The following is a 25,554-nucleotide window of genomic DNA, read 5'->3' as shown; positions in this document are numbered from 1 at the left end:
TATACACTGAGGCGTGTAGCTTTAAGCCCATCTTTCCTGTATGAGGTTTACAGAAAAAACAGAGCTTCATTTTTATATCTATCTTTGAGAGATAATTCTTGTAGCTTTCTGTGAAAGCAAAAACACCTTCTTTTCAACCTTGTAAGAGTGTAGTACACTCAGTGTTCTTGACTTAGAAAGTCAGTGTAAAATCCGTGGAGGATTGCTCCATTTGTAAAGAGGTTGCTAGCACCCCCGCGAAGCTAGAGCAAAATGGAAAATCTCAAGTGAAGCTTGAGGTGTGGACGTAGGCTGAGTTGAAGCCGAACCACTATAAATTTGTTTGCCTCTCTCTCCCTTATCTCTTTATTTTATTTAAATTGCTGTAGCTATATTTCACATTTGCACTGTGCTAAATTCATTAACTGACATAGTTGTTAGAACACTTGTTTTAATTATTTTTATTTCATTAACTATATTTATCTATTGTGCTAGTCATAATTTTTATTAGGTTATTATTAATTTTTAATTGTAAAAACCTAATTCACCCCCCCTCTTAGGTTGTCTTTTGGATAACAATTGGTATCAGAGTCTAGACTCTTGTTTGAGATTTAACCATCAGAGAGTTTTGATCTATGGCAACCTTAGCTAGCACTGCTAAAGGAGAAGCCACCAATAGGCCACCATTATTTGACGGAAATAACTATAGTCATTGGAAAGATAAGATGACCCTATACCTTCAAGCCACTGATTATGCCATGTGGATTATTGTCACTAAAGGTCTAAAAATTTCTACTAAATTAGTAGACAATATTAGTGTACCTAAAACAGAAGATGAATGTGATGAAAGGGATCACAAATTATTGCAAGCCAATGCTAAAGCCAAACTCACTCTTGTTTGTGGATTAGACTTTAAGGAGTATAATAGAATTTCAAGTTGTGATTTGGCAAAAGAAATTTGAGACAAACTAGAGGTAACGTATGAAGGTACAAACCAAGTGAAGGAATCTCGTATTGATATGCTTGTTCATAGTTATGAATTGTTTAAAATGAACTCTGATGAATCTATTTCAAGTATGTTTACTAGATTTACTGAAATTGTAAACTCTTTGAAATCTCTTGGCCAAATTTATGCTAATAGTGAGTTGGTGAGAAAAAATCTTACGTGTTTACCAAAGAATTGGGAAGCAAAGGTCACCGCCATTATAGAAGCTAAAGATCTCTCCACACTTGGATTGGATGAGCTTATGGATTCCCTTATGACTCATGAGATTACCATGAAATGACATGAGGATGTTGAAAAAAAAAAAGTAGAATTGCAATCAAAGCCTCATCAAATGAAGATGAACATGAAAACTCCAGTGAGGATGAAAGCCATGCCATGTTTAGTAGAAATCTCAAAAAGCACTTCAAGAAAAACAATTATGGGCGAAGAAGACCATTCAAAAAGGAGTACAACAAAGATAATAAGAAAAAACTTATTATTTGCTATGAGTGCAAAAATCCTGCACATATGAAGATAGATTGTCCAAAACTGAAAAACCATGGAAAAGACTACAAAAGAAACAAGAAGGCCATGGTAGCAGCTTGGGGAGAAAGTGAAGATGAAAGCTCAAGTGATAAAATTGAAAATGAAGTAGCCAACTTGTGTCTCATGGCTCTTGAAGATGAAGACTCTACTCAAGATGAGATAACTACTCTTTATGAAGAACCTGAAAGTGCATTCCATGAACTACAAGATGAATTTAGAAAAGTTTGTGCCAAAAATAATGTATTAAAAAAATCTGTTGCATCTTTATCTAGTAATGTAGAAGAATTAAAGAAAGAAAAAATTGTTTTGAAAAATGATTTTAACACCATCTCTAATGAGAAAACTGCTTTAAAAAACAATGTTAATGATTTAACAAAAACACTTGAAAATTTTGTAAAATGTAGAAATAATCTCAACATGCTTCTTGGAAATCAAATATGTGTTTTCGATAAAGCGGGCATTAGATATGACCCTATTAAGAAACAAAATAATCTCAATACAATTTTTGAAAGGGCATCTCTCAGGATATAGCCTCATATTACTTGGCATTATTGTAGATAGAAAGGACATTATATATCTTATTGTCCATTCAAAAAGAATATGAACATGGGAATTAAAAAGATTTGAATTATTAAGGGATCTAACAAAACTAACCAAGAAGGACCCAAGAAATTATGGGTACCAAAAACCAACATTTGATTGTCATCTTATAGGTTTGCTTTCAATCCAAAGCTAAAGAAGGGAAGTGGTACCTTGATAGTGGATGTTCCAGACAGATGACTAGAGATAAATCCTTCTTTACTAAACTATCATCAAAAGATGGAGGATTTGTTACTTTTGGAGACAACAAGAAAGGAAAAATTATTGGTATTGGTAGCATCGGTATTTCTCCTAACCCTTCTATTGAAAATGTTTACTTGTTGATGGACTTAACCATAACCTACTTAGTATTAGTCAATTATGTGATAAAGGTAATCGAGTTATTTTTGATAAATCACATTGCACAATTGAAAGCACAAATGATCATAAAGCTTTATTCATTGGTAATCGCCATGATAATATTTATGTTTTTCATCTTAATGATCTCTATGCTAGTGATGTTAAATTTTTATATGTCAATAATGAAAATAGTTGGTTATGGCATAGAAGACTTGGTCATGCTCATATGGATTTAATTGCTAAACTTTTGAGAAAGGATTTGGTCATTGGACTTCCAAATATTAAATTTGAAAAAGATCATCTTTGTAGTGCTTGTCAACAAGGAAAACAAACTAAAACATCATTTAAATCAAAATCTCATATTTCCACAGCTAGACCTTTACAACTATTGCATATGGATTTATTTGGCCCCTCAAGGACATGTAGTCTAGGTGGTAAACATTATTGTCTTGTTATAGTTGATGATTATTCAAGATTTACATGGGTTATGTTTTTAGCACACAAAGATGAAACATTTTCTTCTTTCACAAAACTCTATCGTAGAATTCAAAATGAAAAAGGCTTTCTTATTACTAATATTCGAACCGACTACGGTAGAGAACTTGAAAATGAGAAATTTGAATTGTTTTGTGATGAACATGGTATTGGACATAATTTTTCAGCACCTAGAACCCCTCAACAAAATGGTATAGTAGAAAGGAAGAATATAACTTTAGAAAAGATGAGTAAAACAATGCTTTGTGAAAATAATCTTCCAAAATATTTTTGGGCCGAAGCCGTTCACGCCGCATACTATATTTTAAATCGTGCATTGATTAAACCTATTCTCAAAAAGACTCCTTATGAACTTTGGCGTGATGGAAAGCCCAACATTAGTCAATTGCATGTTTTTTGTTGTAAATGTTTTGTGCATAACAATGGTAAGGATAACTTAGGTAAATTTGATTAAAATCTTATAAAACAATTTTTCTTGGCTATTCCTTAACTAGAAAAGCTTATCTTATTTTTTATAAAAGAACTCTTGTTATGGAAGAATCTATACATGTGGCATTTGATGAAACTAACATCTCTGCTCAAAAGCAAATTATTAGTGATAATATAGATTTGGAACCAAATGTGGAAGATTCAAGTATTTACAAAGAAGAGAACCAACCATGTAAGTTGAACAAAAAGATTGAACAACCTATTCTCCCACCTCAAAAAGAAGGAGGAAACAATGATGATTTGCCAAGAGAATGGAAATTTGTTCATAATCACCCTAAGGATTTAATCCTAGGTGACTCTACAAAAGGTATCGAAACTCGCTCTTTACTTAGAAACATTTGTAGTAACTTGGCTTTTCTCTCACAGATTGAGCCTAAAAACTTTGAAGAAGCCAAATTCGATGAACATTGGATGATAGCTATGCATAAAGAGCTTAACCAATTTGAGAGAAACAAAGTGTGGGAACTTGTGCCAAAACCTAAATATCATACCATTATCGATACCAAATGGATCTTTCGAAACAAGCTTGATGAATTTAGCACAATTATAAGAAATAAGGCTAGACTTGTTGCACAAGGATACAATCAAGAAGAATGTATTGATTTCGATGAAACCTTTGCTCCGATTGCTAGATTAGAAGTCATTTGCATGTTACTTTCATTTGCATGTTTTAGAGATTTCAAACTTATCAAATGGATGTAAAAAGTGCATTTCTTAATGGTTTTATAAATGAGAAAATTTTTGTTAAACAACTCCCAGGTTTTGAAGATCATGCTTTTCCAAATGATGTTTTTAAACTATCAAAAGCTTTATATAGTTTGAAACAAGCACCTCGTGCATGGTATGAACGATTAAGTAAATTTTTGATTAAAAATAATTTTTCTAGAGAAACGATTGACACAACACTTTTTGTTAAAACTAAAAATGTTGATTTACTTATTGTGCAAATATATGTGGATGACATTATATTTGGTGCTACTAATGAAACCTTGTGTAAAAAATTTGCTAAGTGTATGCAAGGTGAGTTTGAGATGAGCATGATGGGGGAGTTAAATTATTTCCTTGGGCTTTAAATCAAACAATGTAAGGAATGAATTTTTATCAACCAAGCTAAGTACATAAAAGAACTACTCAAAAAGTTTGGTATATTTGACTCAAAAATAGCTGGAACACCTATGAGTACATCCATTAAGCTAGACAAGAATGAAAAAGGTAAGTCCATTAATCAAACAAAATATCGAGGTATGATCGGCTCACTTCTTTATTTAACTGCAAGTAAACCCGATATTATGTTTAGTGTTTATATGTGTGCTAGATATCAATCAAATCCTAAGGAATCACATCTCAGTATTGTTAAAAGAATTTTTAGATATCTTGTAGGCACTTAAAATTTGGGACTATTTTATCCTAGAGGTATTGCATTTGATTTAATTAGTTACTTGGATGCCGACTTTGCCGGATGCAAACTTGATAGAAAAAGCACCAGTGGCACTTGTCACTTTCGTGGTAACTCATTAATAACTTGGTTTAACAAAAAGCAAAATTCTGTTGCTAAAGCAAAATTCTGTTGCTTTATCAACGGCCGAAACTGAATATATAGCTTCTAGAAGTTGTTGTGCTCAAATACTTTGGATGAAACAACAATTAGAGAACTTTGATTTGCATATGATCATATCCCTATTAAATGTGATAATACTAGTCAATTTAAGTAAAAATCCGGTTCAACACTCACAAACAAAACATATTGAAATTCGACATCATTTTTTAAGAGATCATGTTCAAAAATGGGATACTGTACTTGAATTTGTAAACACCGACAAGCAATCGGCGAATATTTTCACAAAACCCTTAAGCGAGGATAATACTGTACTTCAATTTTATTCGCAGCGAGCTTGGAATGTCGATTTCTTAAAAAGTTTTGTTATGACTGTGAAACTTGAATTTTTGTTAAAATGATATATGTGTATTGATACATTGATATGGAATCATTTTTATCAGTTGTATGCTCTCAAGTCCTTCATACATTTATTATCTTTAACAGGTTGCTATTCTCAATTGTGTAATTTTTTTTTGGTTCTGCATCTTGAGATAAAATTAACTTTGCATACATTGATTTTCTTTAAAACCCTCATGGTATTTTTTTTTGCATTACCCTTCCAGCACCGCCGACGTTCCATTAAGTATAATTTCTGCTGGTATTATTTTATTTTAATTTATTTTTTAGTGCTATTAGGCTTAATATCTTTTACTTTTTTATTTATTTTTTGTTGTTTTACTAATAGGCTTCATTTCCTTTATTATTATTTTTTTTCTTCTTTTCTTTTCAGTATTTTTTTTTTTTTTTTTTTTGTTGTTTTGCCCTGAGGCTTAATTTTGATTTTTTTTTTTTTTTGCACTTTACTTTCATCTTCAAGTGATTACATTAAACATAAAAACAAACACAAATTAAAATATACATATTTACATATAATAAAAAAAACAAAAAAAACAAAAAAATAAAAAATTCCCTTCATTTTTCCGGCCATTGGCCGACCTCACTTACTCGCCTCTTCCACCGCTCTTTTCTTCTTTTTATCACCTTGGGCGACGCTTGGCGTCCCTGCCCCCGTGCTTTCATCGAGAGCGAGTACTCCCCGCCAACTATCAAAAGCGAAGAACGACATTGCTCCAAATCCGGCCATGGAGGTGGTCTTCCGTTTAAGCTCTTCATTTTCGGCCTTCAGTGTGCAAATCTCTGCTCGCGCATCCTTGTACATGCACTAGATCAGAGAGAGTTGGGCATTGACTTGGTGGAGCTCATTCATTCTATTCTGCAGTTGATGCACCAATTTTGTGACTACAGTCACCGTCTCGATACAGGACGTCATTATGAAATGATTGGCTTCAATATCTGATTGCGCTACCATTATTTGCTCAATCGACATCATAGAAAGGTTGGGAAGAGTAGGCGTCGGGGCACTTAGCCCAGTAGCGCTTGAGAGGTCATTCAGGTCCAGAAAGAGAGTGAGGGGATGGAGCGAGGCCATGTGGTCGACAAGAGAGATGTAATTGAAAGGAGGGTCATTTTTGGCAGCATTTCTGCTCTGATCAGTCTCTCTGTTCTTTCTCTCTCACGACGACGAAGAAAGGGATGGAAGCAAATGAGGAAGAAGAAGGAGAAGAGAGTGATTAAGACGAAGACGGAGGAAAAGACGACAAGAGGGAGAGAGAGCCGAGGTAGTTGATTGACCCGTCTCGCTTTTGTCGGTCGGCTGACGCAAAAGCGAGGCCGCGTGTCCGACGTGATTTTCTACGGAAAAGAGAGAGGCGGGTAAATCATATATATATATATATGTTTTGATTATCTATTTTTGATGCCATTTATCACTATCATTTTCCTCCTCCTCCTCCAGATTCTGAGTCATGATTTCCTTTTGATAATGTCACAGGAGAGAAAATTATGATATTATGTATTATGGTATTATTTTCAAATTATGGTAGTATTTTCAAACTAATCTGATATGTATTTATAGTTTGATATCTTAGTCTCATATCATGTTTCTAATTAAAGCTTATTTATTACACATGTGCTAGCTTATGTTTTTAGAAATGAATTCAAGAAGTATGACTTGAGAGAGCGCTTTTCTTACTCCTAAATCAAATCAAATCAAATCAAATCAAAACATCATTGTGTGCCATCATCAAAAAGGGAGAGATTGTTAGACTTATTTATTTTGATGATTGATTTAATTATGTTTTAATTTATTTGAAAGAGAAAAATAGAATCAAAATTTATTTTGATGATTTATTTGAAAGAGAAAAATAGAATCAACATTTATTTTGCTGATTTATTTAATATGTTTTAATACAATCAAAATTTATTTTGTCCCATTATTTCTCACCTAAACCTTTATCCTAAATGTTGTTAGAATGTATTTAATATTTGATTTAATCAGGAGTTCAAACAACCCAAAATAGAGGTTCAAACAGCCCAAAAATAGAGGTTCAAACAGCCGAGCACAGCAGCAGTTCAAAAAGTTCAAGTGGAAGATATTCAAATTTGTTATGATGGAGTGGAAGATATTTAAATTAGTAATGATAGAGTGAAAGATATTCAAATGAATACAACGACTATAAACGGCTATAAGTTTCATTATATATACCAAAGCCTCTAATGTAAACAAGTTACAAAAAAAATAAGAAAATATTCTTTGATCTATAATCACTCACATCTATTCTCTGAAAAATTCTCTGAGAAGTGTTCTTCAATTTTTGTTTACATCCTCTTTCAGAAATTATACACTGAGACATATAGTTTTAAGCCCATCTTTCCTGTGTGAGGTTTACAGAAAAACCAGAGCTTCATTTTTATATCTATCTTTGAGAGATAATTCTTGTAGCTTTCTGTAAAAAAAAAAAAACATCTTCTTTTCAACCTTGTAAGAGTGTAGTACACTCAGCGTTCTTGACTTAGAAAGTCAGTGTAAAATCCGTGGAGAATTGCTCTATTTGTAAAGAGGTTGCTAGCACCCCCGTGAAGCTAGAGCATAGTGAAAAATCTCAAGTGAAGCTTGAGGAGTAGACGTAGGCCGAGTTGAAGCCGAACCACTATAAATTTGTTTGCCTCTCTCTTCCTTATCTCTTCATTTTATTTAAATTACTATAGCTATATTTCACATTTTCACTGTACTAAAATCATTAACTGACATAATTATTAGAATACTTGTTTTAATTATTTTTATTTCATTAACTATATCTATCTATTGTGCTAGTCATAATTTTTATTAGGGTATTATTAATTTTTAATAGTAAAAACCTAATTTATCCCCCCTCTTAGGTTATCTTTTGGGTAACAAAATCCATTGTGACCTGCTCCCACTTCTACTCAGCTATAGGTAAGCGTTGTAATAAACCCGCTGGTTGTTACTATTCAACCTTTACTTGCTGACAAGTCAGGCACCTTGAAACAAACAAAGCCACATCTGTCTTCATCCCACTCTATCAAAACAGGCGACAAATATCGTGATACATCTTTGTGCCTCCCGAATGTACCGTAAAGCATGAATGGTGGAACTCTCAGAGGACCTCCTCTCATCAAGACTCCGGCACAAATAAATGATCTAAATATCTCACACTCGAATGAGAATGAACATTCAGACCCTTCTTTGCCTTTCTACTGGAGATTTTCCCTCGGATACTCTTCACCTCACAATCATGTTGTTGTGCCTCAGTAACCCTACTAACCAAGGTAGGTTGTGCAACAGTGGTAAATAAGGTAGCCAACTCAATGGACTCGTCAAGATGTAAGTCAAACTTGTCGATAACGCCTAACATTCCCCATTCTCTTATGGCAATAATAGCTACACCGCTCACGGATTTCCTACTTAAAACATCAACCACTATATTGGCCTTCCTCGGATGATAATGCAACTAGAAATCATAATCCCCAATGAACTCCATGTACGTTCTAGTCAACGGCGAGGCCAACCTAGTGAAATATTTTACAAGGCGTCATTAATACCCAACTAAGCCAAACAAACTGTGGATTTCAAAGGCATTCTTAAGTTGCTCCCAATCCTGCACTACATCTATCTTAGAAGAATCCACAGTTACTCTTTCCCTAGACACAACATGGCCGAAAAACTTAACTTTCTTGAGCCAAAACACACACTTCCCGAACTTAGCATATAAACAATGTGCTCTAAGCAACTCAAGTAAGACCCGTAAATGCTCATTTTATTCCTCCTCGAAGGATGAGTAGACTAAGATGTCATCGATGAAGACAACCATGAATCAGTCTAGGAACTCATGAAAGACTCAATTCATCAAGTCCATAAATGAAGCGGTGTATTGGTTAGCCCAAAAAGTATCACTAAGAACTCGTAATGGCCATACCACGTATGGAAGGCCGTTTTTTGAATATCCTTCTCCTTTACCTTCAACTGGTGATATCCTAATCTCAAGTCAATCTTCAAGAAGCAACGAGATCCTTTAAGTTGGTCAAGCAAGCCATCTATTTTTGGTAATGGGTACTTGTTTTTTACAATAACCCAGTTCAACTTACGATAGTGAATACAGAACTACAAAGTTCCATCCTTCTTCTTCGCAAAGAGAATCGGCGCTCCCCAAAGTGGTAATCGTGGTGGTGGCAACGGTGGCATAATAGTGGTAGTGACGACAACGGTTGTAGTGATGGTAGTGGCATAGTGGCAGTGGTAGCAGTGGCATGATGGTAGTGGTGGTGGTGGTGGTGGTTGTGGTGGTGATAATAAATTTATAATAGTATATATCGATACTTATATTTAGTATTTATAAATTTAGTCAGAATTAAGTAAATTTCATATTACTTAAAACTTTCTTAAATTTTAATCTATATTTTAAGAGGCACTTAAATTTTTAAGTGATATCAATTATGATGATCAAATAGACTTAATTAAATATCACTTAATATATTCAATTTTAAGTGCTGAATCAAGTTATCATCATAAAATATTATTATATTATACTATATTACATATATATGTAGGTGTCGTACATAGTAGGAAATTTTTATTTCCAATCTATACAAATATATACACATTTCTTATATACATATACATATAAGGAAATCTTTGTTAATAATTGCCATATATTGATTGAATTTTCACCAACTATGTGTTGATAACCAGAAATAAATAAGTCCTCATTCTAGATTCTTCTTGAATTTATAAAACCAAAAGCCCAATCAAAACCCTAATTATTTATCATTCTCCTATTTTGTATTCAACTATTCTAGTATTCTTTTTTACATTGTTGAACGAGATACTATTGTTCCCTCCCAATGTCCCCTTACTTAGGTTTGCACAATTCATAATGATAATTTTTTTTTCGTACGATGTATTTTTTAAAATTATTTTCTATAAAAATTATGCTATTAGCTATTCATTTTGTAAAATTTATGCTAATGTATATATATATATATATATATATAACGCCCCCAAAAATGATAACCTTCGATAAACTTAGATTTATATCATACACTAGGTCAAATTCTCATTAATTCTCATCATTATTAAACATGATGTCGAGATTCTAGATTATCCATCCATCAATAACCACGATATATCTCCATTTCCCTTCATTCATTGTATCCAAAAGAGGTTTATAAAAGTGATCACATGCAATTATATATTTATTATCTCTACAATGTGAATCTATAGCATGTAATAGAGGAGTGATTAAACAATTCAAATACTAGATGATATCCTAGCAGCTATAAGTTCTAAGGCTTAGCACGGTTACAACAAAAATGGTTTATAAGAACCCATACATATTAGCCCTTGGCTTGCAAAACAAAACAAATAACGGAAAAAGCTTCGTACTCCCAAAAGATCCTTCACGTCATTACCTCGGCAAAGGCATGCCGTCATCACCTGAAAAATGGTTTCCACTAAGGGATGAGCCTAAGGCCCAATAGAGATAAACTAAATAAAGTGCATGAAACTTAACAATACCATGAGGTGCAATACATATGCTATGCCATACCAAAATATAGGTTTTTCTCTTTGAAAACCCACATGCCATACCCTTCTTTTTAATAGATAATATCCAAATAAAAAATCATTTGATCAATTCTCGAGCAGTAAATACAACATTGGAAATCTCCAAGCAAGGTGTCTGCAAGTAGGCCCTTCAAGGCACTACCAAAACCCTCTTTACTGGCTTCTAATCAGAAGTGCGTGGCAATCCTACCCCGCGCGTATTTTCGGTCTTTCACCATGAACCTTCAAGCCATCTTAATTCTCAAACTACACCCCCTATCGGATTTTGCCAAGTGTTTACCCTATTCTCATCACATTTCAAATATTCTCAATGAAACAATTTGAAGATCAATTTCTCAAATCCAATGTGAGGATTAAGTCATGAAGTATGTAATGTTCAATGCTATGCATGAATTTGTAAATGTTTTCAATTTATCTAATAAGTTCACATGAATTTCTACACCAATCAATGCAACCGTCCACCAGTTGCCGAAACAATTATCTCAATGCAATATATATATTTCAAGAGGCAATGTAACTCATAATCTCATACCTTCAATAATGTCAACATGGGAGTAATAATCACATGTTTAATCTCCTCTTTCTCAACTTAATGTTCTTGTCAAAAATCATAATGTTCTTCTCAAAGAATTCTCCAATCACCTTCTTTTTCAAATTCAAGAGTTTAGCAAAAAAAATTCATAATGTTTCAAAATATCTTGTGTTTTCCCATCAAGATTTCTCACATCTCAACAATTCTAAAAATCTAGGGTTTTTCTCAAATTTAGGGGTTTCTCATTTTGGAAAATGAATTTCTTAAAACTCATGCACCACATAACATGTAAGGCCTCAAGATTGAAAACTTTGAGGAAATCATGAGAGTTACCCCCTTTTTCTACATAGATAGTAATTTATCAAAACCCTAACTTCTTTACTTGGTAAACTACCAAAATAGCACATAATAATGTTAAATAACATACACAATGTTTAGGAAGTCCCTACCTCAAGCAATGGAGAGGAGAAAAGAGAAAATCCTTAACTTCCAACGGTGATGAAGGTGCGATTCGATTAGTGAAAACGTAGCCCTCGTCGCCCTCTTCGATTTGCTATATGGAATACAAAAATCTTAGTAAATATTGCTACATCTTAGAGAGAAGTTTGGAGTTGAGTGGGATTGTAGAGAGATATAAGAGAAAAGATGGATATATATATATATATATAGAGTGAGAAGATGGTGAAAAGTGAAGAAGTTAGGGTTTTTGAATCAGATTTCAAGTGAAAGGACTCCAAATTTCAAGACAACAATGCGCAACCTCGCGCACGTGCAATGGCCCTAGTCGCACATGCGGTCACACTTAGAGGCCAAACCCACTTAACCTACCTTCCCGTACACACCCTGCACTTGCGCCTCAACTCTGCGCCGCACATGCAGTAACCACCGCCACACGTGCGGAAAATCTTCCCAGAAAATTGTCCCTCCTCTAAAAGGATCCGCACACGCGGGCCTCCCTTGCCGCACATGCAAAAGTGTCTACTAAACAAAAATCTTCTTCAAGGCAATGAGCACTCCCCTGTTTCGTTTAACTGCTTAGATTTCAAAAATTATGGCTTGGAAAGAATATCTTTAAAACACAAGACAAGTTTCGGAACAAAATAATAGTTCAAAATTGAAGTAATAAACTTAAATTATACAATAACAAGTGGTATAATGAACCAAGACATCACAGAGATGCTTTTCAATTATTTATTAGACCATATCCACTTTTAAACCATTTATATTTGTTTTGGTTATGGTGTGAATCATCCCCACTCATTTCGAAATAATCAAGTGATTTGTAAAAAAAATCTCGAAAAATGGCAAGATGTATAGTGCATGTTTGCATAATCCATGATGACAAATTTATTATTATTATTCTTTTTTTAATTATGTTATGTTTCCTGCCATGTGTTTTTAATTTATGTAATTTGTCTTTTCTTTCCTTTCATTTCACATTGTACTTTTAAGCCATTTAAACCCTTATATCATTTCTAAATAAGCACTTTAATCATGTGATTTGTTTCATACCCCACCTTTTCTTTTCTTTTTAACTTTTTTTGGTATGTGGTTCTTGTGGAGATGACTTTTATATCATTTCAAAAGAACCTCGAATGATTTATACAAAAAAATTGAATTATTAACGAAAAAGAAGAATTGAGATGCACATCTATACGGAGGTTAGATACATTAGTATATATATTGGTTGAAGTATTGTGTTGAACTATACAACTCACTACAAAAAAATTGACTTTTTGCGACGGTAAAATACCGTCGCTAATACTCCTAATGCCGTCGCTAATACTTTTTGCGACGGCAAAATGACTTTTTGCGACGGCAAGAGGGGGGTCGCAACTGCAGGGGTTGCAAAAGAGTTTTTGCGACGGTAAGTGCCGTCGCTAATGTTTTGCGACGGCATTTTTTACCTTTTTGCGACGGCACCGTGCAGTCGCTAATAACGTTTGAAATTTCTATACTTTTTTGTGACGGCCTTATTTTACCGTCGCTAAAAATATTATTTGAGACGGCAAAAAATACCGTCGCTAATAGTCTTTTTCTTTAAAAAAACACTGTTTTTGCGACGGTGTGGTGCCGTCGCAAAAAGTATAAAAAATATGAAATTTTCTATTTTTTGCGACAGTGTAATGCCGTCGCAAAAAATATTAAAAAATAATAAAATTTTTATTTTAAATAATAAAATTTTTATTTTTTACGACAGTATAATGTCGTCGCAAAAAGTAAAACCTATAACAAAATTAATAAAAATATTAAAAATTTCTATTTTTTCCGACGGTGGTGCCTCTCACTCTCTAAGAGCTGATTATTTACATTCCATTCACAAAAACATCATAACAGAAAATAAAAATAAAAATTGATCAAACCATCAAATTCAATATTTTACAAAGAATAATTAAACTGTACACGTTCATAAAAGCATATTTAAATTATAAAATTCACCCAAATCCTAAAAAAAATAAAATAATAAAATAAAATCTAAAATTCACCAATCAGCACATTGGATATTTAAATGCTCTTACAAAAAATAAAAAATTTCCAACAAGATCTCAATTTTGAGCCTATTTCAAAAAATCAAGCTGCAAATTCCTACTTCTAGAATCAGATCTTCCCCTCGGCAAAATTTATCCTTTTGACCTACAAATAAATAGATAACAGTTGCAAATTATAATCTTTTGGAGAAACCAACTATTTAAACACCAGTAATGAAGACAATGAAAACTGTGGAAAGAACACTTACGTTGTCATCAGGAACAACTGCATATCTCTCAGAGTAAACTTTAATCGGGTCTACTGGTTTTTCTGTGACATCACTATCTCCTGAACATCACAAAGAACAAACCAAAGTTAACACCAATATTTCACTATCACATCATCATCAATTATTATCATTCAATTATAGATTAAGGTATACTTAGTTTCATGTATCATTCAGCTCCAAGGCACTAAACTAACAATGTGATCTCATCAAATATATGCTATATGTTGTAAATTCATGCATGAGCAACGATTATATAAATTCCCAACTGCTAACTCTTCATTGAGCATGAGAATCAGTTTTCTATATGGGTAATATTAAACCAAAAAGAAATTTTGTACCAAATTCTCAAAGAGAATTATGTAGTCTTTTAATGATTCTTTTATTTCAAACCAAAAAAAAAAAACAGGACTATGAGTCACAATTGCAAAAAGGCCATTGCTACGTTAACCTGGACGGATTTCCTGTTTAAAATTTACGTTTCTAAATCATTTTTCTTTTCTACATATTGTTTAGTTTATGAATATTTTAGACTTCTTCTCGCTGATTCCTCAGCGAACTTGGTGACTAACTGATCTATGGTAGTGTACCGGGTTTGTTTCTCAAGAAGATGATTTAGGTTGCCTTGCCTGCGATACCATCTTGGTTTTTAGTGTGATTTGGTTTGTTCATCCGTGTTCTGCATGTCTTGACATAAAGAATTCATTTGCTATTTATGTTCAAGACTCATTAATAATTTCTCATGTGGTTTGGGGGATTGCAAGCTCTTCACATAGGAGATCCGTGGCTATGTAAACAAAGTTCTTGAGTCACAAACAGCTGTGATTGAGAGAATCAAATTGTGTATATATCTTTTCTTAAATTCTACACTCACAAACAGACAATCGTTTCATAATTTGACTCCCATGTAAATAAAAATTCTTGACTCACAAGCTAGTGTATATCACGAAGTCAAATCCCATGAAAATCTTTCCTTCTAAACTGCTAGACTCACAATCAGACGCTTGTTAGGAGATAAATATCATGGAAGTAAAAATTTTAACTCTGCCTTAAATTAGGGGATCAAATCCATGGCTGATCTAAAATCTAGCATGTGGTGAGTTAGAAATTTGACAGTTTGGGTTGGGTTGCAGTCTTGCAGAAAGTTTGAGATGTGTCGACTGAGTTCAAAATAATTAAATTTACAAGTGTCTAAAGTGTTCACATGGTGTAAGTGTGCAGTATAATCACACACAGAAGCAGCACCTTCTTAGAAAGGTAATTATTACCAGGTGGACCAAATCAAGAAACCAAAAATAAATAGAATAGATAAGGATGATTGACATGCATGCGCATGGCTATATAATTCTGATAAGAAAAAGATAAAAGATATGCAGAGATTTCATATTTCATAAATCAGAATAAGTCCTAATTCAAAAATATTGTCAATGGAAAGTTACTGACCTTTTTCATGACTCTGGCTTGTAAGGATGGCTGCGTTCACCTCGCTTGCTGTCTTTAAGCGCTGTGATTACAATAAGAAGGCAAAGACTGATTTAAAATAATTTTTTAATATTTGGTCAATTTTTATTTTTTATTTTTAGATACATCTAATTTAGTCAATTCTTATTTTTTATTTTCATCAAAACAACCTTTCTTGATGTTGTTTTCTTTTTTTTGTTTCTTTTGAATTTAGATAGATAATTTTAGCATTATATTATATATTTAAAAAATAGATAAATTACCTATACAGAAAAATCTTGAGTGTGCATTGTACACCACATACAACTTTACACAATATTACATAAATTTTCATGAACTTACATAAGTAGTTTCACAAAAAGATGTAAGTTTAATACAAATTCGTATAATTCTTATACTTTCCATTTTGTATCATTTTAATTATCAAAATCAAAATAAAAAAACAAAAGAAATTGATGGAAACGCAATTGCTATTTTGTTGACCAACTAGCTATATACAAGGTTTGATGGAATAAGAACGGCATAATATCTTCTATCGTTAAAGTTTATGTTCTTCTGTTATTACTAATTGTACTATCGTGCCTTAAAATTCACATATTTTATAGATTCTTATTAGATCATACATTAAAGCATAATGGAAAAATTTATGAAATACAAGATTGTTAGCGGGATTAAAAAAAAAAAGGATCACAAGATTCAGAATTCCATTAGATTATTTAATAGAAGAAAAAGGTCCACTTATGATTATTTAATTAAACACTGTTTACCAATTGAGTCAAAGCCATGGAAGAAGCATCACAACAACTCCATCATGTTCATGTTGTTAACTTAAACAAGAAAATTAGAGAGAAAAGAAAAGAAAAGAAAAAAAGGTAAACGCAAGAAAAGAAAGTCCAAACCACATCTTGGGTTAATACTACTCGACTAAAACAAAACAAAGTTGGATTTGGGCTCTGCATCATCAAGTATGCAATCATACTTTTGTTTCATACAAATTTGTGGGCTAAAGGTCCTACTGTACCTTATATATTTGTTGCCAAACATCACCTGTGTTGGTCTATTATAAACGTGAAGGCTCTTTTGGACCACAACGAAAGTCATAAATGCACCACATATATAATCAAAATACATGATCTAATCCATTCTAAATCCATTCACAAATAGCTGTGTGAGTTGATAAGAAAATCCATTCTAAACACATTATCTAATCAAAATACATGATCTAATCCAAATTGCGCAAGCATAAAACAAGTATAATTAAATTGCATACCGTGTTCTGCCCAAGTGGAGCTCTGAGGGCCAGCTGATCAAATGTCAGGCACTCACCACCGGCCTTCTCAATCCTTGCTCTCGCTGTCTCTGTGAACCTCAGTGCAGTCACCTTCAAGGCAGGAACTTCATGGGCCCTAATGTCATCAGTAATGGTACCAACAACGACGGCAATCTTTTCCCCCTGGTACAAAACCAGTAGCAATGTTAAACAATTATATCCACAAAAACACTATTTTAGAGTATACAATTGATTCTAAAAATAAATAACAATACATGAATTTAATTCTAAAGCTCCGTTGAACAGCAAAGAGAATTATGTTTAGAAACAAATGGTCAAGAAATGGCACAATCTTTCTATAACGGAAATGAAGCAACTTGGAAAAGCATTTTGAGTCATTTTTCCACTTTCTGTCCATGACAGATTCACAATGAGATCTAAATAGACCTAAATCTTCAGTTTCTGATTATTTGGGATATGACCAAAAAATAAAAAAAGGGGGAGTTTCTACTAGTCAGAGCATAATACTGTGAATTCTTAGTTTTTTCAACTTCCAAAGCGACAGAAATATTCAAGATTTCTTCTTTTAAATATATATATTTGTGGCAGCTTCCTCATAACTTGAATCCTAATGCATTTTCCACATATTGCATACAATATTCACAATTTTTAGATAGTTTCATACACCATTCACATTTCTATAACAGAAATGATTCCACTTGAAAAATAATTTTTAGTCATTTCCCCTTTTCAGTCAATCATAGATTCACAACAAGATCTAAATAGACCCTGATATATATATATATATATATATAAAACAACCATCGGGCCGAGAGAGAGAGAGAGACAGATTGAGAGAGAGTTTACCTGTGAGTAGATCGGCAGTGCAATGATCGGTGCGAATCGATGAGATGAGCAACGAGAGAGTAAGAGAGTGATCGGTGCAGAGATGAACGAGATCAGTGCAGAGATAAACGAGAGGGTGAGAGAGAGAGAGAGAGAGAGAGAGAGAGAGAGAGGCGACTGAGAGAGTGATCGGTGCAGAGATAAACGAGAGGGTGAGAGAGGCAACTGAGAGAGTGATGTGAGGGAGACGATTAGATTTAGGGGTTTTTTTTTGTTCTAAAGAGATTGGGTATTTTGGGGCGCGGGAATGGAAAAAATGAGGGGAACCGAGCGGGCGGTGTGAGAAAAAATAAAATAAAATAAAATAAAATAAAAATCATAAATAAATATTTAAATAATAAAATAAAAATAAATAATAATTTTTATTTTCTTTCCGTTATTAAAGTTGATTTGTTTCATATATATTTTAATGAAAAATATTTTCACTAAAATAAAAATTAATTTTCTGTGGTCTATTTTTTTTTATTACTAAAAATCATGAACTAATTTTTTGTAGTAGAGGAAAAGGAGCGGCAGCAGTAGTGAAGGTGGTGGATAAGAGATGATGGTGGTGGCGGCGGTGATGGTGATGGCGAAACAGATTAGTGGTGAAGTTGTGGTAGTGGTAGTGTAAATTGAGTGACAGGGGTAAAAGAGAGGTAATGGTAGTAGTAGTGGTAGTGGTGGTAGTGGAGTGGTGGCGATAGTAGTAGTAATGGTAGTCGTAGAAGTGAAGTGGCTACAGTAGAAGTAATGGTGGTGGTGGAATGGTGTTTGCAGTAGTGGTGAAGGTGATAGAGGAGATGGGTGGTGAGAGAGAGAAATGAGTGAGAGACAGATAGAGAAGAGAGAGAAAGACAGAGTGATGAGAGAGAGAGAGAGATAAAGAGAGAAAGAGATGTAGAGAGAGATAGAGAGGTAGAGAGAAATCGATAGAGAGAGACATAGAAAAATAGAGATAAACAAGAGATGAAAGAGACATATAGAAAGAGAGGGAAAAGAGATGAACGATAAAGAGAATAGAAAAATAGAGAGATAGAGAGAAAAGAGATGAGCGAGAGAGACAGAGAGAGAAAAGAGATGAGAGAGATAGAGAGAAGAGAGATGAGCGAGGGAGACATAGAAAGAAGACAAATGAGAGAGATAGAGAGAAGAAAGATGAACGAAAGACACACAGACAAACAGACAAACAGACAGATAGACAAACAGACAGAGAAATAAAAGTGATGAGTGAAAGAGAGAAAGAGAAGAGTGGTGGTAGTTAAATAGCATTTGCAGTAGTGGTAAATGTGGTAGAGAAGATGGGTAGTGAGAGAGAAAGATGAGTGAGAGACGAATAGAGAAAAGAGATAGAGAGACAGAGTGATGAGCGAGAAAGAGACAAAGTGGTCGCTAAAAGTGCATTTTCTTGTAGTGGATCGATAAATCGATAGGGAGCTCAATAAATAAAGAAGACAGATAATTCAAAACTCTGTTCAAAACTTAATTCAAATCAATTTTTTAAATATTTTAAATATTTAAATATTTTAAAAATATTTTAATTTTGTGAGAGACAGATAAAGAAGAGAGATTGAGAGAGAGACACAGAGATAGAGTGATGAGCGAGAGAGAGATAGACAAAGTGGTTGCCAAAAGTGTATTTTCTTATAGTGGATCGATAAATCGAGAAGGAGCTCGATAAATAGAGAAGATAGGAGTAAGAGAGTGAGCAAGTCGAACATAGTGAGAGAGAAATAGACAAATAGACAAGTAGACACAGAGAGAGAAAAGAGTGATGAGTGAGAGAGAGACAGGGAGAGAGAGATAGACAGAAAAAGAAATAGAGAGAGAAAGAAAGAAAGAGAGAGATGGAAAGATAGAAAAAGAGAGAGAAACAAGAGATGAGCGAGAGATAGACAAAAAAGAAGAGAAATAGAGCGAAAAGAGATGAGCGAGAGAGAGACACAGAAAAAGAGAGAGACAGAAGGAGAAGAGAAATTAGCGAGAGAGATAGAGAGAGATAGAAAGATAAGAGAGAGAGAAAGAGAGAGAAAAAAAAGAAATGAGAGAGATAGAGATAAGAGAGATGAGCGAGAGAGACAGAGAGAGAAAACAGATGAGAGAGATAGAGAGAAGAGAGATAGGCGAGAGACACAGAGAGAAAATGAGAGAGAGAGAAACAGACAGACATAGAAAGAGAGAGAGATAGAGATAGAGAGAAATGAATGAAAAGAGATAAAGAGAAGAGAGAGAGATAGAGACAGAGAGACAGGAAAATGAAAAAATGAATGAAAAGAGAAATGTTACATCAAAAGAGTAAGACGACATTGTTTTTTTTAATTTTTTTTGCGACAGAAAAATACCGTTGAATTTATTCAAATCATTTTGTGACTGTATATATATGAAGCTATCTCAAAACCACAATCACCAAAATCTTTTAAAAATTCACTAAATACCAAAAATACAAAAAAAAAAAAACCATAATTCAATACATTTTTTTTTTGTATTTTTATGTATTTATTAATTTTTAAAAATATTTTTTCATAAATTTTTTTTTATTTTTTAGATACATCTAAAAAAAATATTTAAAATTTTAAAAATATTCACTAAAAAAAAACACGAAAGCCACTTTTTGTGACGGCAGAAAATGCCGTCTCAAAAAAGCAGAGTATTTGCGACGGCACCATTTGCCGTCTCAAAAAAGCAGAGCATTTGCGACGGCAGAAAATACCGTCGCTAATACTCTCATTTTTTGAGACTGCAAGTAGTGCCGTCGCAAATGCTCTGCTTTTTTGAGACGGCAAATGGTGCCATCGCAAATACTCTGCTTTTTTGAGACGGCAAGTGTGCCGTCGCAAATAGTTCCGTCTCATATACCCAGTTTTCTTGTAGTGACTCTTTGTGTATTTATAGTTTTATACATTATAAATTAATATAGTTTAAATTTATGATTTGTATTAACAAGGTTACAGGTGCCTTATTTGTCGTATCTTGATCATAAAAAGGAGTTCTTACCAAAGAAATTCAAAGGCTTTCTCTCCGTCGCTCTACGCAAAATTATAAGGTATTTAATTTCTATACCATTTAAGCTAATGTCTTTTCAATTTAAACATAGTTTATCAAATAAAATTTACACTTGACAATTCATACATGTAGTTCAAATATATATATATATATATATATAAAACTTTTATGTTAATATGATTTCAATTTTATGCTATTTGTGATATATTTACTGACACTTTGTGTGTGAATGATGTCTAAAAGTCCACATCGAAATTGTCAATAATTAATTATTCCTTTTATTGTTCTAAAGAATTTATTTATATTCATAAATTAGTGCAAAGTGATATTTCGGATAAAAGGTTTTAGGAGCTTTAAATTATGAATCTAAACTTTTTAATTTTAAAGTTATAAAATACACGTGGCATAAAATTATTAGCATATCTGGCTATATTTATAATTAAAAAATTTAGGTACAAAGTTAAAAAGGAAATTTATTTTTTAAATTTAAAAAATAAAATTACACGTTGCAGAAAATACACATGGCTAAAATTCTTAGCCTATCTAGCCATATTTAATTTTTAAATTTAAATATCTATAGGTGGGAAGTCAAATATAAAATTACAACTATATCTAAACTACATTCAATTTGAAATTTTAAAAGAATAGTACAAACTGAATTTCATCATACATAATATGAAATTCAGTCTATTTTATTTGTTTAATATATTTCTTTTTTAATATATATAAAACAATTAAAAATATAAAAAATCAAAATTTTAAAATTTAAAATAGTCAATAGTAAGTATCAAATTAAGAAAATAACTTCAGAGCTCACAAAATGTTAAATAGGCCTACCTTCTAGACGATGGCTAAATATGGTTAGCCACTACTCATGGGATTATTCTTGAGGTTATTCCTAATGGGATTGAGTCTTATTTGAGAAATTGTTTGAAGATTGGGATCAGTGATATTCTTTTTTTTGTCTTTTTTATTTCATTCTTTAATTTTTATTGCGTGAATTTTACAAATAGACAAGGTGATATGAATTTTAAAAAATAGATATGAGGTAAATGATAAATTGAAAAACTAAAATTATCAAGAGGAAATGTATATATTTTATCATAAATATATTTGCTGTATGGGAACTAATTAATGTTAAATTATTTTTCTTTTATATTATTAACAACGTTTTGTTATTATTTTTGTTTAATTCAAAAATATTTATTTATTTATTTTAATCTGTGTGTAATACGGTATTATGCTAGTGTATATATATATTTCAAAATGAATTTTGGAGATGAAAATAAATTACGTGATGAATAATATAGTTTTACTTGTTCAATGATTTTTGAAAGGGAAACTAACTCAAAGGTCCAAGTCTAACATATCATGCCCCATTCAGCCCCAAAACAAATTTAATACTCCATTAAGTCCTCAAATTATCAATCAGACGAAAATACCCATAATATATCATCCAATTTACACGCGCGCAACCTTCATTCACGATCATCTCAGTCTGATCAGTACACTGTCACATCTCCGCCGCTTGACTCTGCATTCTTAGTTCTCCATCTCTCCACCATTCGACTCCACTCCCTCTGAAACCCTACCCTAACCACAAAACGAACCCGTTCATCTTCTCAAATCGTCGACTCTTACCAACACAACACCAAACCGTTCATCTTCTTCAATCGGCAACTCTCAACAACACGAAGAACCATCACCACTCTGAAGAAATTTCATAGTTCCTGACTTCCGATTCACAGAAATGGAGAAAAAAAAGTAACATCTCTCTTCACCTATTATTTTTCTTTCAAATTTGTACATTATTCTTTCATATTTCGTATATACCGTTTCAACAACACTTTCATAAAAACACCCATGTAAAACACATTTTACGTACTTCAAAATGTATAAACCATCTTTTATATATAACCCCATGTTTTAAAACATTCTAGTCCCTTATTTTTAAACATTCTAATCCACTATTTTTACACATAAATCCCTATTTTTACACATTCAACTCCTTATTCTTATTGTTGTTGTTCTTGCTTCTTCTTCTTGTTAAATATTGGCTTTTCTTCTTCGTATTGTTGCTACATTTCGTTGAATACTTAATCGTCTCCTTGTTATTGTTGTTGTTTACAAAATACAATGGGTTGTTCTTATTATTGATACTGTTTATAAAAATTGAAACATCAGACAGTTTCATTTCATCACTCTACAAGTAACATATCTAAATTTATTCAAACTGCAAATGAAACTACAAAATTACACAGTTTAATCATTATTCAAAACAAATAGGTAACTTATTATAAAGTGTAAATCAAACTGTTAAATTATACAATTTTGTAACTATTAACAACAAATAGATATAACTATATATCAAACTGCATACAAAACTGCAAAATTATACAGTTTTGTCACTATATTACTCATGCCCTGCTGTCGCTTTCATTTTTTCAGAAATAGCTGTTAGAAGATATTGGAAAAAAACAAACTCATGCCCAAAAATCCAATTAGGGATTTAAGTATCTCCCCTTTTGACAGTCCTTCGCCTGTATCCACTGAAATGCCACCAAAATCTCCCCCTCCACAAAAAACCCAAGCACCACAACCAAAAATAACTCACAAAACAACCACACTACCTACAAGAAAAAGCTCAAGAACTACACCACAAACCCCACCCACACAATAAACACCAACCACACCTCCAACCACACAAAAAAAAAAAAACAGAAAACAAAAAACAAAAACAAAAGAAAGCCAACAAAAAAATAAGAAGCTCCTCCAACCAAAAAAAGAAAGCTCCAAGAAAGCCAATCAACTCCTAAAACAAAAACCAAGCCATCAAAAGGGAAAAAAGAAGCAGTCCCTGTAAAGATAGTCCAACAGTTTAATTACTATTTCAACATCAGAACAGTAATCAAATTGTTGAAGGGGGCCAAATTCACAAAAGCCCAACTGACAAAGCTGGAAAAAAACCCCTTTTGGCCCATTATAAATGCTCTCTCCTCAACACAGCTAAAGGCCTCTTGGTGCAGATGCTACAATTCCATTGTAGCAAAAATGACAACACTCTACAACAAAAGAAAAAGAGCATTTATACTTGGCAAAAAAGAAATGAAACTCAGAAACAGTGATGTCAGGCTCATTTTTTGTATTGATTGTGGAGAAGACAGCATCACCACCAAATCCTATGCAAGACCAAAGGATTTTGATCTTGCATTTTACAAACGAGATTGGATGGCAAGTCATTAACCAAAATGTTTCAACAAACAAAAAAAGAAAAATCAACCAATGATCATCAAGATCTTGAAAGGGTCATCACCTTTTACTTGTGCTTGAAACTTCTCATGCCTACAATATGCCATACACTCAGTTAGAGTTTCCTCAACTATGTTGACAATCTCAACAACATCAAGAAGTACAATTGGGCGGAGGCAATAAAAGACACACTGATGAATTCAATGGCAAATGCAAACAACAACCCAAGGCATGTCACTGGATGCGTCATGTTACTCTTGGTAAACACACTACTCAACTACTTCACACAAAAATATCAAACATCCATCTATTTCGAACTATCTAACATATTTCAATTTTTTTTATAGTACTGGTACTATGAGCACAGTAAACTCCTCCGACCATCCAACAAAGAAGGCTTCCCATGGTTTATGAAGTGGAACCTTGGCAAAATGCACTCCAAGTGGAAACACATCAGTCTTGCTGACCTTGAAAAGGTATTAAAACTCTTCTGTACTCTCATAGCACAAATCTATTCAACACTCCTTTAACAGTCATTATAGTAAAAATCATGTTATAAAACTATAAAATTCTTCAGTTTCAAACAACATATATTCAATACTTAACTCATATTATTCACAGTACAAATCATATTATGAAACTGTAAAAGTTTACAGTTTCAAAGAACACACCTATTTAACATCACTCATGTTATGAAACTGCAAAAGTTTACAGATTAAACGCACAAATCTATTTAACATCACTCATGTTATGAAACTGTAAAAGTTTTCAGTTTCAAACAACATATTTCAACACTTAACTCACATTACTCACAGTACAACTCATGTTATGAAACTAACCAATTTTACAGTATTACTGATATATGTCATATTATTCCAATGCAGGTTGATCAAAGTACTTTAACCCCAACTGAACAAGAAATACAGTTATTGCATATCAATCAAAGCACATCAACAAACTCTTTAGCAGAGAAACATGACCACAAAAAGGACAATAAGCGAAAAAAACAAACAAAAGCAACAAAAAAATAATAAATAAAAGACTTTTAGACAGTGATGAGGATGACTTTCTTGAAGAAGAATACCAATCAGAATCATAATGATAATCAGAACAAGACCAAAAAAAAAAAAAAGAAGAAGCAAGAACCACAAGAAGAACCAGAAAGTGATAAACAAGAAGAAGAGAGTGATGATGAAAAAAAACAAGTGATTGAAAAAGAAGAAGAAGAAGAAGAAGAAGAAGAAGAATAAGAAGAAGAAGAAGAAGAAGCTGATGAACAATAAGACAATGATAAAGAAGAAGAACAAGAAGAACAAGAATGTAATCAACAACAAGAAACTGATGAAGAAGAAGACCAACAACAAGAACAAGAAGAACAACAAACAAACCAACAACAAGAAGTCAATGAACAAGAACTGACAGACCAACAACAACAACATGAAAAAA

At 32.8% G+C, this 25,554-nt stretch overlaps 1 long non-coding RNA gene across 1 annotated transcript; it reads right to left on the bottom strand.

Annotated features, from left to right (window-relative positions):
- Positions 1–13,822: 13,822 nt before the first annotated feature.
- Positions 13,823–14,355, bottom strand: LOC145789990 (uncharacterized). The gene is made up of 2 exons (XR_014328545.1): positions 14,223–14,355; positions 13,823–14,119 (listed from the first exon to the last, which is right to left on the bottom strand). It is a non-coding gene; the product is annotated as an uncharacterized LOC145789990 (long non-coding RNA).
- Positions 14,356–25,554: the final 11,199 nt, after the last annotated feature.

Source organism: Camellia sinensis, chromosome 1 (genome assembly GCF_055761805.1).
Source record: "Camellia sinensis isolate YWXY chromosome 1, ASM5576180v1, whole genome shotgun sequence".
In the NCBI taxonomy this organism is placed as follows: Eukaryota; Viridiplantae; Streptophyta; class Magnoliopsida; order Ericales; family Theaceae; genus Camellia; species Camellia sinensis.
The sequence above is the reverse complement of the archived record's forward strand: the minus strand, read 5'-3'. Positions and strand labels throughout refer to the sequence as shown.